At 42.2% G+C, this 15,023-nt stretch overlaps 1 protein-coding gene across 4 annotated transcripts in view; it reads left to right on the top strand.

Moving 5' to 3' along the window:
* The window catches only part of Fam160a1 (family with sequence similarity 160 member A1), a 271,043-nt gene that overhangs the window by 126,351 nt on the left and 129,669 nt on the right, over window positions 1–15,023 (top strand). For 3 of the 4 annotated variants that reach the window (XM_037206702.1, XM_037206701.1, XM_037206700.1), the window contains one exon: window positions 6,117–6,224. The exons of the other annotated variant lie outside the window; for it this stretch is intronic. The gene's annotated coding sequence lies outside the window, so the exon portion shown is untranslated. The remainder of the gene's footprint in view (window positions 1–6,116; window positions 6,225–15,023) is intronic. 4 annotated transcript variants of the gene reach the window in all.

Raw genomic sequence — 15,023 nt, 5'->3', positions numbered from 1 at the left:
CTGGGCAGGGGCACCGGACTAAATGGAACCTGGACTGGACGCGTGTGTCAGCAATCAGCATTTCTTCCATTTTCTAAGACGTTAGCCAAGTTACAACTTTTACTTGTTTCTTCAAAGACAAATAAGGGACAAGTGCAGAGCGACAGCACAGGCCTGGTACAGTTTTAGGAGGAGAATGTGGAGTTAATGTAGTAAAGCAAATGTTTCAGTATAGCAGCCCTTTGCGTTCTTTAACTGTATTGAGAACGCGGGCTGACACCAACCGTGTAATGGCTGTACTGAGACAGGGAAATGACCCTGCGCCAGCATGCCCTGGTGTGCACCCAATGGCGTGTGTTAGTTGTCCCGGAGTGCTGTGGACCGACAACGAAACTGTATGCTGTTCAAGGGCATTGATAATAAACTGAGTGGCCACAAATAAAACTGTTCTTTCGTACGTACTCTGCGACTAGCACTGAATAATTTGGGGTTTCTAAAAATGGGAAGGCATTTGATAATCTTCCGAGCTCCGGACCATCTGCAGACCAGTTTCATTTGCTTGGAGTCAGATATGGAAAGAATCAGGAGTCAGACTTGAAAAGGCTCTTTTGACAGAACAGGACAGATGATGCTATCCCCAAGAGAATGGTAGTCTGCCAAGACTTGGTCATCGACTTTACTTTAAGGATGTTTTGCCATATGGTCTTCTCAGGAAGCTAAAGATCAGATTTCAACATCTAGCACACACACATTAATAAATCATGTTATTGAACTAAGGGCAGGAACTACCGCTACCTGCATCTGGAGAGGAGAATTCACGTGGAGCTGTGGGAAGTGGAGGAAGGGAATTGACCTGGGCGGTGAGTGGTTGGGGAAGGGTGGTATGTTTTGGGAAGGATAGTTAATACAATATTTATTAGGACTACAAGGCACTAGTGAGTTTTCTGTGACCTTTCTCAGGGAAGTATTCCCACCAAATAAAAAAAAGACATCACTATAAGAGTGCTGAATTTCAGAGTTAAAAAACAATTAAATCAATTGGGAAGAGATTTGGACCTGTGGCAATCACTCTTGAAATTTATTTACAAACCAACTTTGCTTGCTAGGACAGAGGGACACCTTCCCATCTTTCTGAAGGAGAAATCTGTTGTGACATTCCATTAGCATTTAAGGCAAAATTGAGACTTCCAGTGTTGAGCAAGAGCTGGATGGTTCTAGCTGAGGTCTCCCACCCAGAGTAGCACTTAGTGCCTGCGGCTCTTCCTCTATCCTGGGATAGCTACATCTGAGTTTTCAATGAACGATATGCTGCGAGAAAGAGACCAGATGTTTTAGAAGACAACTTGAAAAAGTTAGAAATCCAATGTAATATTTATTTAATTATATGTACTTCATACCAACAATATAATTACTATTATTAAAATAAATATTTGCATATTTATCATATGCTTCCATTCAATATGCATTTATTAGTATTTGATGATACTGGCCTTGGATCCTGAATTCAAGCATCCCTCCTGGGCCAGCTCAAGTATCTGAGACTACAGGCCTGTGGCACTGTATTATTCACCTTTTAAATAATCCCAGGGCATTAAATAAACAAAAGGGCATCTATGGTTACTAATTAACCAGTTAATTTTGGAGCTAGAAGGAAAACCAAGAACTTTGAGCATGCCGGGAAGACATACCGTAGAGCTGTACCACCAGTCCGGGTGTTCACTCTGAAGCTTCCGGTGGCCCGTAGGGAAGTTCCACTGCCCCTCGCTGAATTTGAGAGCATGTTGGGAACCAGTTTTGCCTTTGAAAAAAAGAGGCATTCACAGAACTAGAGGGCATCTGGCACTGTAAAGCAAGTTACAGGCTAGCATTCACCAGAGAGGTCCTGTTATATATTATTTAAGCGGAAGATAGCTGTTGTAGATCTTGGACACAGGAGTGGTATTGAACTCCGAGTTTATTTCCTGAGGTGTTTTGAGTCTGAAAGATTCAAAGGAAGGCAGAATCTAGAAGCAAGGTCTGAAAGGATTGTTTTGAGGCAAAGGCTGGAGGAGGTGGCGAAGGAGGACCGAGCAGCCAGGAAGCTCTCACCTAGGCAGATGCTCAGAAGGCCAGGGAGAGACAGAGATGGAAATGAGGAGAGAAAGCAAGGGCTATGTAACAAACAGCATTTCCAGATTTTACAGGGCTCTGTGCTTCTGATAACTGAGTTTTAATTGACTCTAGAATATCTCAGAGACACAGTGCTTATGAAAGAAAAACAACCCCTTGGGAACTTGATATGTAGGAAAGACAAAATAGGTGCATTGCCTCTGGGGGCCCTGCCTCCGTGCAGTCTTGTGCAGATGTGACCCTCTGGGGGCCCTGCCTCCATGCAGTCTAGTGTGAATGTGACCCTCTGAGGGCCCTGCCTCCATGCAGTCTTGTGCAGATGTGACCCTCTGGGGGCCCTGCCTCCATGCAGTCTATTGTGGATGTGTATCTATGGGGGCTCTGCCTCTATGCACAGGCTAATGCTGATATGTACCTCTGGAGGTCCTGTCTCTACTCAGTCTAGTGATGCTGTGTACCTCTGGGGGCCCTGCCTCCATGCATAGTCTAGTGATGCTGTGTACTTCTGGGGGCCCTGCCTCCATGCATAGTCTAGTGATACTGTGTACTTCTGGGGGCCCTGCCTCCATGCATAGTCTAGTGATGCTGTGTACTTCTGGGGTCCCTACCTCCATGCATAGTCTAGCGATGATATGTACCAAGGTCTGACCATTGGCCAGTGTCATCTCATTTTGTGGCTTTGGAGTTCTTAGACTTTTGCCAGGATCTGGCAATCTAGAGGTTTTTCATCAGAGCACGGGAACAGAAGGCGAGTTGCTATTGCTGTGGCCCCAGGCTGGAGCTTGGGTGAAGGGTTGGAAAGAACATGCTGCCTTGTACATCCTCTCTACAGGATCAGCAGCATATCATTGATCCAGACCTTTGTGGACTTGGTAGAGAGGTGCTCAGGATCACTATTGGATATTTGTACTCTTGAAAGACTTAGAATCATAGGCTAACCCCAAATTAGCTATTTGGTATCAGAGCCCACGGAGTCCTATAACAAAGTAAGGGCTGACTCTCTGGGTTGGCCTGAGCAGCTCAAACGTTGGAAAAGTCTGTTTCTCCACTAGGCTATATAGTCCTCTTATAGTCCTCTTGCCTCCCCAGTGAGCTCTCCTTAGAAATTATGCATGAGTTTGTAGAAACAGTCCTGAAACATCTGCCCCCTCACTCCAGGAAAATGTCGGCAATCCTCACAGCAGTTTCTCCTCTGGAGTTTTAGGGACATCTTCCCCGAGGTATGTATTTAACATCATTTGGGAACAATGTAAACAGCATTAGCATAGGGCTAACCTTGTACAAATGAAAACTTAATAAATATTACTCGCGGAAAGTAAATGAGCTGGGAAGAAAGCTGACTCTTATAGCTGTTGGTGTCGCTGGAAACATTTATTAAACTCTTTACCTTCATGGGGCACTGAGCCAGGGATGGTACAAAATACATTAGCAGATGTGACTTGTGCCCTTGGAGACCCAGGGCAGCATTTGCAAGTCCATTCTTGTGTGAAGTGTGAGATTTACCTCTCTTGTCATTCTCAGCTGACAAACAAGTAAACAGTGGTTGGGGGCAAGGAGAATGGTGGCCATCAGAAGGCTGGCATGCAGGTGGAGTGCACCCAGGGTGCTCGGTTATTACTCTGTGCTCCTGGAAGCACTTTCCAATACTGTATTGCGTTAGAGTAGATGCCTAGGTATGTATAGTGTAGTGTAGTGTAGTATAGTAATTAGTTATACTTCTAAGGTTCTTGTCTTTGTGGGTATAAATACATTTTAAAAAGATTTACTTTTAGTATGTAGTTTGTCTATGCCAGGAATGTTCAGGTCTGGATTGGAAACATCACTTTGGCTGAAGAATGATTTATCTTTGCAGGGCAGGGTCTTTTGGGGAGGTCCAAGATTTCCATTACAGTGGGAAGCATTGTTAAAGTCTATCTGGTCCCTGACAAAGTTGGGAACTGGAAACTGAGACTTGGTCTTTCTCCTCAGGCCTCTGCTTTTCTGCATTCCTAAATACAGCTGGCTTCCTTTAGTTTCCTCTTTTCATATGTGGCCTAGGGTCCTGCCTGTCATCTGTGACAGAAACATTTTTTTATTTTGAGATAATTTTAGATTTGCAGTAAAGCTGCTAAAATAGTATGGAGGATTCCTATACATACACTCTAACTGGCTTCAGAATGTTAACCTCTTTTGTCCTAGGGGCCTTGCTGTTCACAGAGTGATGGGTCTGGACAATGACCTTCCTCTAACTTCCAAGGAGTCTCCAATTGTGGAGTGGATTTTAGTGACCTAATGTTTTAGCTTTTCATGAGCAATTTAAAAATTTAAAATGTTCTTCAGGTAATAGCAGTAGGGAACGCAAAAGGTAGTGGGCATTAGTGGTTGCATTTCAGCGACGATATAGTTTATGAAAGGAGAATTTTAATGTGAGAGTCCTTGCTGGGTTCTTGAAATGCTGATCTGTTTCCTTAGCATCTACACTGATCTCTGGGGATACCAAGTTGAGCTTTAAGATGGGGTTTTTAATCAACAGTGTACAAATGCTGTGCTGGAGGTATATACCATGTGCTGTGGAGAGCATGGCAGAGGCCTTGATGCCCTCCTGATGGTACAGTCTTCATTAGGCTGCAACGCCTGGAAGGAACACTCCTGGCAGATGGAAACAATCTGTTCTGTCTAGTCCAAACTTACAATTATGAGAGCCTAGGTGAATTTAGGGACAGAAAATGCTTTGTTGTCTTACCAGTAGGTAAGTACATTGTTCCCCATAAGTAGAGTGAAAATGGTCATTAAATGCAGGGATGTGCTGATTGTCTTTATTTTCCCAATGCCACCCACTGCTCTCCTTTAATTGTTTTTTTTACAATGCATAAAGTTCTTTATTTAGAACAATAAAGTATATGTATATATAATTCGATTTCAACTTCAAACCTGTACAAAAATGTCAGGATATATACCTACCTTGAGAACGGCACCTACAGTATATACACAAATACATCACATTTTACAACCCTCCTATTTTATTAGACTTCAGTCATAATAAGGCATGAAATAACTATTTTACTTTTTCATATAAAAATCAGAGTAGGTATCTATACTTTCTAGAAAATAATTGTACACAGAACATCTCAAAATATGTACCTCACTATATTGTTTAAGTGATGTTGCTTGGGGAAAATGTGGATATGGACTGGTTCTGTAAAGGTGCCCATCTACAACTGTGCTTTGGTGTAGAGTGTAACTTATTGTCATTGGTATTTGTGTTTCTTCATTCTTACACTTAGTGTATGTAGAGACTACTTTGTTACTCAGTGCATCGTTGGCTCACCAGCTCGCCTTTTTTATAGGCTCATCAGTAGGTGGTGTGTGCTATGTCTTTCTCTGTGGTCCTTCTAGAGGATGTTCTGGAAATGGGGACATATCATCATAGTAGACTTGAAACTCCAAGTTCGTACTAACAGTTTCTGTAGAAACATTCCTTATAATTAGGCTCTTCTGCCATGTGTGTACCTGTTAAGGAACGCAGACTATGTTTAACCAGTTCATTTAAACTTCCTTCTGTAATCTCAGACATATATCTCTCCATGTTAAGTATTAGTTGATTGAGAGTGAGTTCCCATGAGCACTACTCAAAATAGAACAATGGAAACAATCAAAATAGCAGATGGACAAGTTTGGAAAATGTGATTTTTGTATGTATGCTGGAGACCAGGGTGTATAGTATCAGGTCGCCATTATAACCAGCCGTGGGCAACCTGATGCTATGCACCGTGGTCTCCAGCATACTTTGTGTTAGTATCTGAGTCTTGTTTCTGGTTAGAGATTCAAAGATGAGACATAGAAAGTGATGTGTCAAATACACATCTATGATCCAAACACTTGTGACATATTAAATTCCACATCAGTCTCACCAGCAGCAGGCTTGGCAGTGAAGATATCATATAGATATCAATGTGGAGAATTTCATTCTGATGAGTGAAAGCTTTGACTGATTCTTCTTCAGTGAAACTAAAACTGCATCTTTTTTGTTCGTTTGTTTGTAATTTCAGAGCAGTGGTGGCAGAACTTTGTTTAGCAGCCCCCGTTGCATGTTCAGTTTGCTGAATCCTGCCGTGAGGGCGTCAGTCAGTGGCATCACCAATCCAGTTGTGAAACAGGTGAGAACCTCTTTATCCATCCCTCTGTTGTTGGGCACCTACGTTGTCCTCTTACATATTGTGAGCAGTGCTGCAAGAAGCACGGATGTTCAAGGATCTCTTTCGTAGGTTGACTCAGAGTCCTTTGGGCAAATTCCTAGGGGTGGTGTAGCTGGATCAGTATGGTAGACCTATTTGTAGTTTATTTGTGAGAACGCTCCACACTGATTTCCGTAGTGACTGAACTAATTTGCCACCTCATCAGCAGCATGTAAAGGTTCCCTTTGGTCTGCATCCTCGCCAGCCTTTGTCATTTGTTTTCTTAATGGTTGCCATTCTGACCAGGGTGAGAGAGGATCTCAATGCAGTTTTCCTTTGTGTTTCTCTGACGGTTAGTGAGGTTGAATGTTTTTTCATGTTTATTGCCCATTTATACGTCATCTTTTGATAACCGTCTTTAACTCATTTTCTGTCTATGCTTTTTGACTTCTTTAGTTCTTTTGGGCTCTTCGTATGTTCTAGATATCAACCAATCTTCTGTCCACTGTTCTCTAAAGTGTCTCTTCTCCTGATTAGCTGTTTCCATCATGCAGGAACATTTTAATTCCATGAGATGTCATTTGTCCATGTTTGGCCTTATTTCCTGAGCAGTAGGATTCCTATTCAGAAAGTCCTTGTCCACTTGTGTTTTGAAGCTCCCGACTTCTATACTTGCTTCTTCATTTTCTAAAGACTGTCTTCAATGAGATTTAAATGTTGGCGTCATACTTGTCATGCTTACTAGTCATGGTCTAGTTCTGTAACCTGCCTGAGAAACCTTTGCCCTCTTCCACATCCTGATTTTTCTTTTGTTTCTCACCAACAGCTTTATGATTTTATCACTTGTATTCTCATTTATATTACCTATCATGTTAGTTTTTGTGAATGAGGTGGGGTTGTGCTCAAGATTTCTAGTTTTTCTATTGTTTTTCTTTACCTGTTGGATTATGCTGGTGACTCTGTGAAAATCATGATTTTGTATGAGGAGGTCTATTTTGGGGGGACTCCATTCTGTTCTATAGTTGTTCTTTGGTAGTCTTGTACCATTTATGAAACTATTATAGTGTATATGGTTGTGTGTATAATGTATATGTGTGTGTGTGGGAATGTGCATCGAGGTCAGAGGACAACTTCTGGGAACTGGTGCTCTCTTTCCACTTTGGTTCTGAGGACCACGCTCAGGTCCTTAGGTTTACACAACAAGCATTTGTATCCAATGATCCACCTTTCTGGCTTGCACTATTTTTAATGGTTGTTATCAAATAGGCGGCTGTTCCATAAATCACATGGAATCACTGGGCAATCTTGAAGTTTATAATTTTGCTGTTAAAAACAATAGATATGTCTGTTCAGCTATTGATATCTGAAAAGAAAAAAATTTTTATACAAAATCCAAGGCAAATATTTATAAGTGCAGTACTACTATTTAGCTTTATGTAGTATAGTCTAGTTTTTATTTCTGGAGCAAATGAGGGTACCTTCTGTTTACAAGAAAGTAGAATGAATGCTCTGATCAGAGCCCATGACGCTCTTGCCATCTGGGAGAGGACAGTGTACTTTGCTTCTGGCTAGTCAGCTTTCTGTCTCTGTAATGAAATAAATGATAAATGTAACTCGTCTAGAAAAAAATCATTTATTACAGGTTTGTCTTGATTTCTGCTTTCAGGGATTCCAATCTAAGTTGGGTGGATCCATTGCTCTGTGCATCTGGTAGATGTGTGGGGTGGCAAAAGCGGGGACCCTCTCATTATTAGTGCTGACTGCTTACATCAGGAGCCAGGAATCTAAGCAAACGGCAAAGAGAAAGAGACCAGAGCACCCTGTCTGCAAGGGCATGCTCCCAATGACCTACGGGTCTTTCACAAGACCTTACCTCTTAAAGGTTTACTGTCTTCCCATAGCACCATCCTGGGGACCAAGCCTTTAACACATGGGCCTTCAGGGAACACCTTCTAAAGCCATAGCAGCCCTTACATACCATTTTCATATTGTTTCTTTTATGTAACAACCAAAATTATTAGAGAGTCATAAAAACCAAAACCTTCAGTGGAAGAACTTTCCTAAAACTTAACTATTCTCCATGGGCCTCATAACATCTTATAAATATATATGCATTTGCATGCATGTCAGCTGACTGAAAATAGGAGGTGAATATTTGACCAATTGTCTAAAGGCATTCACTCAATTATAGAAACCGAACAGTGGTCATAACTCTCCCTGTGTGTGCTGTCGGATGTGAAAGGTTATCTGTCTTCAGCTTTTTTATATGCTAACCAGAAAGGCATTTAGTTGCATAAATGATCCCCGAGGTCACATGCTTTTATTTTATGTGGGTATATACACAAAATTATAGTGCTGTGTGAAGTATTTGTAAATGTTTAGCTGCTTTATGTGATCATTTATCCACTTAAAGGAGCCTTTTGCAGGAGAAGGGCCACCCTAGATCTCATTTTAGGTATTGTGATACTTTTCTTGGGGAAGATGGGTTTTAAGAAGGAAACTGTAATTTTTGGTAAATATTTAATATTTTCCACATCTTTTTCTGTATGAACAGTAAAATAATTGTATATTACGGTATTTTAATATGATTTCTTATATTTACCATAATAAAATTATTATCTGTGATAGAAGGACTACTGGTCTGGAAACTACAGTTTTAATAAATTATTTAGTCATCCCTGTAGTCTAATCAAAGCTTGACAGCTCTAAATTGTGCTAAGTTAGATACCAGGACACAGAATGCAGAGGACTGTATCTTGGGCAGTACACAGAAGGCTGTGTAAGAACAGCTTCTTCAGACTTTACATATGCCTTTTAATTTGTCCGTGAGTTAGAGACTTCTTTCTGGGTCATGTCAGTTATTTTTAACCAAGTAAAAACTCGTTTTTCTTTTCTTTTTCTTTTTTTTGTATGAAGCCTTTATTTGATTGTTATCTATTGTAAATAGAACAGAATCTTTAGGAGGACTATCCTCATTTATTCTTTATCTTTTCTATGTGTGGCATGAAAAAAACCCAATAACATGAATGGAAAAGCCTCATGGTCCTAATGCTGACTCCATCTTTCAATGCTGACACAGTTTCTGGATCCCCGTGTGTATAAGGCAAGAGGACCACCCTAACCTGGACCCAATTCAAATTGATTCATGAGATAGTTTAAGATAGAACTGATGGTTTTGGGGGTATTGGTCTTAACATTTTGAGGTATGTTCCAGTGTGACTGGACATGCTAGACTAAAAATAATCTCTTTCTGGTACTTATGATAGAAACATTTTTCTTTTATCAAGGCAGCAAAGGAACCTCTCTGAGATTCTCTTTAGAATTCTCCCAGGGAAGTCAGTGGAGATGTGACCAGGTAGGAAGAGGATAATCACAGCAGCCTGTTGATTGCTGTGTATTCCCTGAATCATCAAGTCTCCCACTTTCCTGATGAGAGATAATCCAGAAAACAGGCCAGAACCAAAACCAAAGGTATAGAAGATTAATTAAAAATGAATTTCATTCTTTGGCTCTCTGTCTCATATAATCATCCCATTTTCAGTAACCTTTGATAAAAGGTGTATGTATAGTTAATGTGTTTTTCCTTCCTGAGACCCTGTATCCTTCCCTCCCTCCTTAAATAAGAGCTGGGAACTCATGAGCTCACGTCATTCTAAAGCAGAAGCTTAAAACTAAGAAGGGTCTCTCCTCCATCCCTTTATACTATGCATTGCAATGTTACCCCCAACGAGAATAGGTTTGTTTTGTGGTCACTTTACTGTTTGGTGCTTGTGATTTTTCTCAGGTCTGACTCTTGCTGCTAATGAACATGTTCATTTATACTATGCAACCGTAGTATAGGCATGTTAAATAATTGATTGGGCTGTGGCAGATAGAGAGTGGGAAATGTAGTCCCTTTGTTGCTATGGTGATACATTAAGGGTCCTGTCCATCATTTGGACCACATGGATCTGACACATGTGATGTAATTGTGGTTGATGTGGTTGGAGGAGAAAATCAACTTAGGAAGAGGTGGTATTTGAAGCAAATGAATGTATGTTTCAGAAGGTGCTTGGCAAACTTGCGAATGACTTATACTGTTCTATTAAAAGGCTCACTCCCAGCTAATGCATCAGCATAGTGAATGGGTGAAGTGACAGATTTGTTTACTTGCTATCACAGTAGCATTTGATCATTTATTGCCTAAAATGGTTATTGTGTGAGGTTTACATTCTTCCCTCTGTCATCCTTAGAAGGGCTTCCAGTAAGTGGAATTAATGCTGTCTTTAGTAGAGATTCTGAGGGGAAGGACATTTCTTTTATTCTTTGTTAAAAGCAAAACCCCCAAGCTGTTAGAGGAAGCCATTTTGTTTATGTACTGTTTTAGCAAATATTCATTGAGCATTCAGCTGGGGACCCCCAAAAGCTGGGAGACAAGGGCACAAAACTGATATGGTCCTACCCCCATGGTGGTTGTCTGTCCATTTGCCCTTAGCTCTTCCCTTTACTGCTAGCCTCTGACTTGAAGAGGACTTTATTATTATATGTATGGTAATGTTTTAGACTGTGTGTGTGTGTGTGTGTGTGTGTGTGTGTGTGTGTGTGTGTGTAGATGCATTTATGTACAGGTGCATGTGGAGATCCAAGGTTGATGTCAGGAGTCTTCCCCAAATACTCTCCATTTTGTTCATCGAGGAATGGTTTCTCAGTTGAACCAAGAGCTTGCCAGTACGGCTAATTGAAATAGCCAGCTTGCTTTAGAGATTTCCAGTTTCTGCTTTGAGCCCTGGAATTAAAGGTGGCTCACCACGCCCCCTTGCCATTTATGTGAGTCCCAAGGTCCCAAACTTCGGTCTACATGCTTGTGCAGCAAAGACTATCCACTGAGCCATCTCCACAGCCCCTAGAATACTTATCTTGTTCTTATCCTTTGTGGTTCTTTAATGTGTATATCTCTCAGAATTTTTTGTTTGTAGTGCTAGGAAGTGAATCCAGGGCCTGGTATAAGTATTCTACCAGCGAGCTGCCTCCTCACCTTTCAGTACTTTGTTTTGAGACAAAATCTCATGCAGTGTAGGATGGCCTGTAATGTGCTATACTATCTGAAGCCAGCCTTGGACGCTTGCCTCATCACTGCTGGTATGCACCACTACACCTAGTTTTCTCAGTAGGTGTGTGTGTGTGTGTGTGTGTGTGTGTGTGTGTGTGTGTGTGCGCGCGCGTGCGCGCGCGCGCGCGTATGTTTACTTAGGTACATGTAGAGGCCAGAGGAGAACCTTGAATGTTGTTCCTCAGACACTGTCTACTGTCTATACATCCTTTTCTTCTTTTTTTTTTTTTATTGAGACACTGTCTCTTGGTCAGTATCTCACCAAGTAGGCTAGGCTAGTCTGGTTGGTCAGCAAGCCCTGAAGATTCACCTGTTTTCTTCCTTCATAGGGCTGGGACTATAAGTAGAAGGCACTATGTTCAGCTTTTTCAGTGTGGATCCTGGGAATTGAATTCAGGTCCTTGTGCTTGTAAGGTTTAACATACAAACAGCTGAGTGGTTGCCTTAACCCCCAGTAGTTACAGCAAGCAACATGAAAACAAATACAAACTTCAGTGACATAAGTGGCACTCTTGATCTGTACCTTTCCTGTCACTGGGCCAGCGAAGTCAAGAGCAATCTCTTTTGGGTATTTTACTCAATTACTTTCCCATACATTTTTCCTGACTATGTTTTTTCTTAAATGCTATTAATTAATCTTATGTGTGTTTTTATTATTCCTAGGAGAAGTCTTGGGGAAGGACGAAGTTGAAAGTCAGTAGAGAGGCCCTAGCACATATTTTTTTTTTTTTTTTTTTTTTTTTTATAGTGGAAGAATTGGGTTGAGTTGAACTCATGATGGGATATCGGGAAGATTAGACCTGCTATCCCAAATGTTCTGATTCACAAAGCCCCGGTGCTTTGCTCTCCCTGGGCCATATCTGAAAGGGGGCTTGAGCAAGTGATGCCCTATCATCTTGGAGTAGAAGTTTATATGGCCTTGGATGGTGAGCAAGAGTACAGACACTGGTCTGGCTGTGAATCTAGGCATGTGGAGCTATGACAGTGATTGGGCAATACAGAACTCACATACGTAGCACTCACCAGGAATTTTAGAGTGATACAAGCAGCTGGGAACCGCTGTGGGGGGCTGGAAGCTCAGTGTGAGCAAGTTAACATTCCAGGGAAGAAACTGGCCCTTGAGCTTGGGGACAGGGAGGTCACCTAGAAGTGCCCTTGGACGTGTTGAGTACTTGACATATAGACACTCAAGGCTCTTTGATTTTTGATCTGAGAAACTAATAACTATCTGACAGAAATAGGAATCATCTCAAATGGCAGGTCAGCTTCATCTCTTTTGATCGAAGCGGGCTTTCTGGCTGGCTCTGAGTTTTGATGATTATCTTATTTTCACATTCTGAAGGATCATTGAGTATTGCTGAACCCCTGCGTTTATACGTTACCAGAGGAGTTTGGAAACATCCTTGAGATTCAGATTCCGAAGGGTTACTAGCTTTAAAAATTATGATTTTGTTTGTTGGCTGGGAAAAAAAATACAAAAGCAAAAAGCACTTCTTGAAGCTTGTGATTCACTGCTTATCACCTTGAGCTCTTGCCACTCAGTGTCAGGAAGGCATTGAATCTTGTACAGAGGGAAAATAGTAAACACTGTGGGGCTACAAAGAGCAGCCCGAGCACTGTGACGCCAGGTATCTCTCATAGCGGGTTGACCAGCAGTCCCAGGCCAGTGGCTTTGCGTGTGAATTTTTCTGCCCAGCCTAAGCCCAGTGAGAGACAAATATCTTGCTAATACAGCAGCTGCATTTGAACCTGGTCCTTCTGGTGGCTGAAGGAAAAAAACTAATGGAAACAACTGACCTCAGGCCTGGCTGAGTAGTGGTCTGACAAAAAGTAAATCGAGATAAATTATGCTCTGGTCTGCTAGAGTACCCCTGTCTCCATCTCCAGGTTTGATTTATGCAGGAGTGCTTGCTGCTGCTGCCTTTGAACCTACAGCAAACAAATTTTCTCTGTTATATGCAGATTTGAGGAAGGCAGTGAAGCAAGTTGCTATGGGGAGCACATCCAGGGTGTTGGGAGAAACCCATCACCCATTCTGCTGCAATACAGAACTCACACATTTAAACCAGATGGCGTGAAATGGAACAAATTGGGCCATAAGCCACGCAACACAATGAATGCTAAATGGGAAGGAACCCCAAAAGTGCTATCAGAAAACTGGTGTGGTACTAAAGACCAGACTAGGAGGTGGGCGTTGTGGCATGTGTCAGGCCAGGGGAGCTTGCCATCTTGACTGTCATTTTCTAAATTATTTGGGTGGAGATAGAGGGAAGTGTTGCTTTTAGGTTTGGTGGTTGTTTGAGCCGTTGCTGTAAGGATGTTGGGCAGTGTTTATTTTCTCATTCCTTAATCAAAAGCTGTCACAAAGATTAAAACCAGCAAATCTGGGCTTTGTTTCTATCTCAAGAAATCGTTTCCACTGAAAGGAAGCTGGAAATCGTGGTTAAAAATACTAGCACTTCTGGATTTTGGTATTGTACGTTGTGGAACTTCTTTTTATTACATTTTTTTTTTAACCATTTGTACATAGGTTCATGTAGTTCAGTCTGGCTCACTGTGTTGCTGGTGTTGACCTTGAACTTCAGCTCCTCCTGCCTTGGCTTTGAAGTGCTGGGAGTATAGGTTTATGCTACCGTCTAGTTTATGTGGTTCTGAAGATTGAACTTGAGGTTGTGCCTATTAGGTTGTACCACACTACCAACTGAGACGCATCTTCAGCCCTTCATGGAACTTCTTCAAGATGTCATTCACTCACAAGGGATGTTTTGTACCCTCCCCCCCCACACCAGGTGTTTCTTGTGGCAGACTGTGTCTGTGGGAGGCATCTTTAGCCTATTTCATCTGAAGGAATCAGTTGCGCCCTCCCCACCCATTCAGTGAGGTTTAACAAAGAACCTTAGTGAATGCTTCCCTGCCCCCTTGTGGCCTCTTTTCCGGGGTGGGCGTAGGCTTCCCACCTAGCTTGTCTCTGGTCACGGAGAACAGAGAGAGCCTTCTGTGACCTAGATAGTAGGAAGCGTATTGTAAGATCCCAGGCAAAGACAGCAGCAGGCTTCAGGAAGGGCAAGGGCTGAGAGGCACTGGACACCCAGTGGCTGGAATCAAAGGCTGTTGGATCCCTACAAGTTCTCCAGGCCCGGCTGTCGTTCCTCACTGTACCCAGCTGTTCTCTAAGCTGCTGGTCTGTCTCAGGCTTATCTGCTTCACTGCCTGCTGCCAGGTCACTTTACCGCTTAGAATTGAACTAGGAACGTGAATGGCGAAATTCATGGATCATCATCTCTGATATTCAAGCATAATGCAGATTGGTGACCAACTTAGAGTTGCTTTGGATTAGGTTGCCACCCTGTTTTTTCTGTTTCTGTTCCATTTGGCTAGCAAGTTATTGTTAGTGGTGGTGGTGGTGGTGGTAGTGGTGGTGGTGTGTGGTCATGCACTGCTTTAGTGCAGAAAAGCATTATCTAAGGCTGCCCCCAAGCAGGGGCTAGTACTATTACTAGTGTCCCTCCGAAGGGTTGTGGTAGGGCATTGCACAGTCCCCGTGAAGAGCATACTGTCATGCCCACAAGGTGCCAGTCAGATAGAGGTTGTTATCTCCATTTTGAAACAGCAGAGATTGGGGCCACAAAAGGTTAAGTACTGTGTCTCCAGCTATGGACTTAGTAGGGAGCAGGACTGGAATTTAAGGCCAG

The sequence above is a fragment of the Peromyscus leucopus genome, chromosome 6 (genome assembly GCF_004664715.2).
Source record: "Peromyscus leucopus breed LL Stock chromosome 6, UCI_PerLeu_2.1, whole genome shotgun sequence".
Classification (NCBI taxonomy): Eukaryota; Metazoa; Chordata; class Mammalia; order Rodentia; family Cricetidae; genus Peromyscus; species Peromyscus leucopus.
The sequence above is the reverse complement of the archived record's forward strand: the minus strand, read 5'-3'. Positions and strand labels throughout refer to the sequence as shown.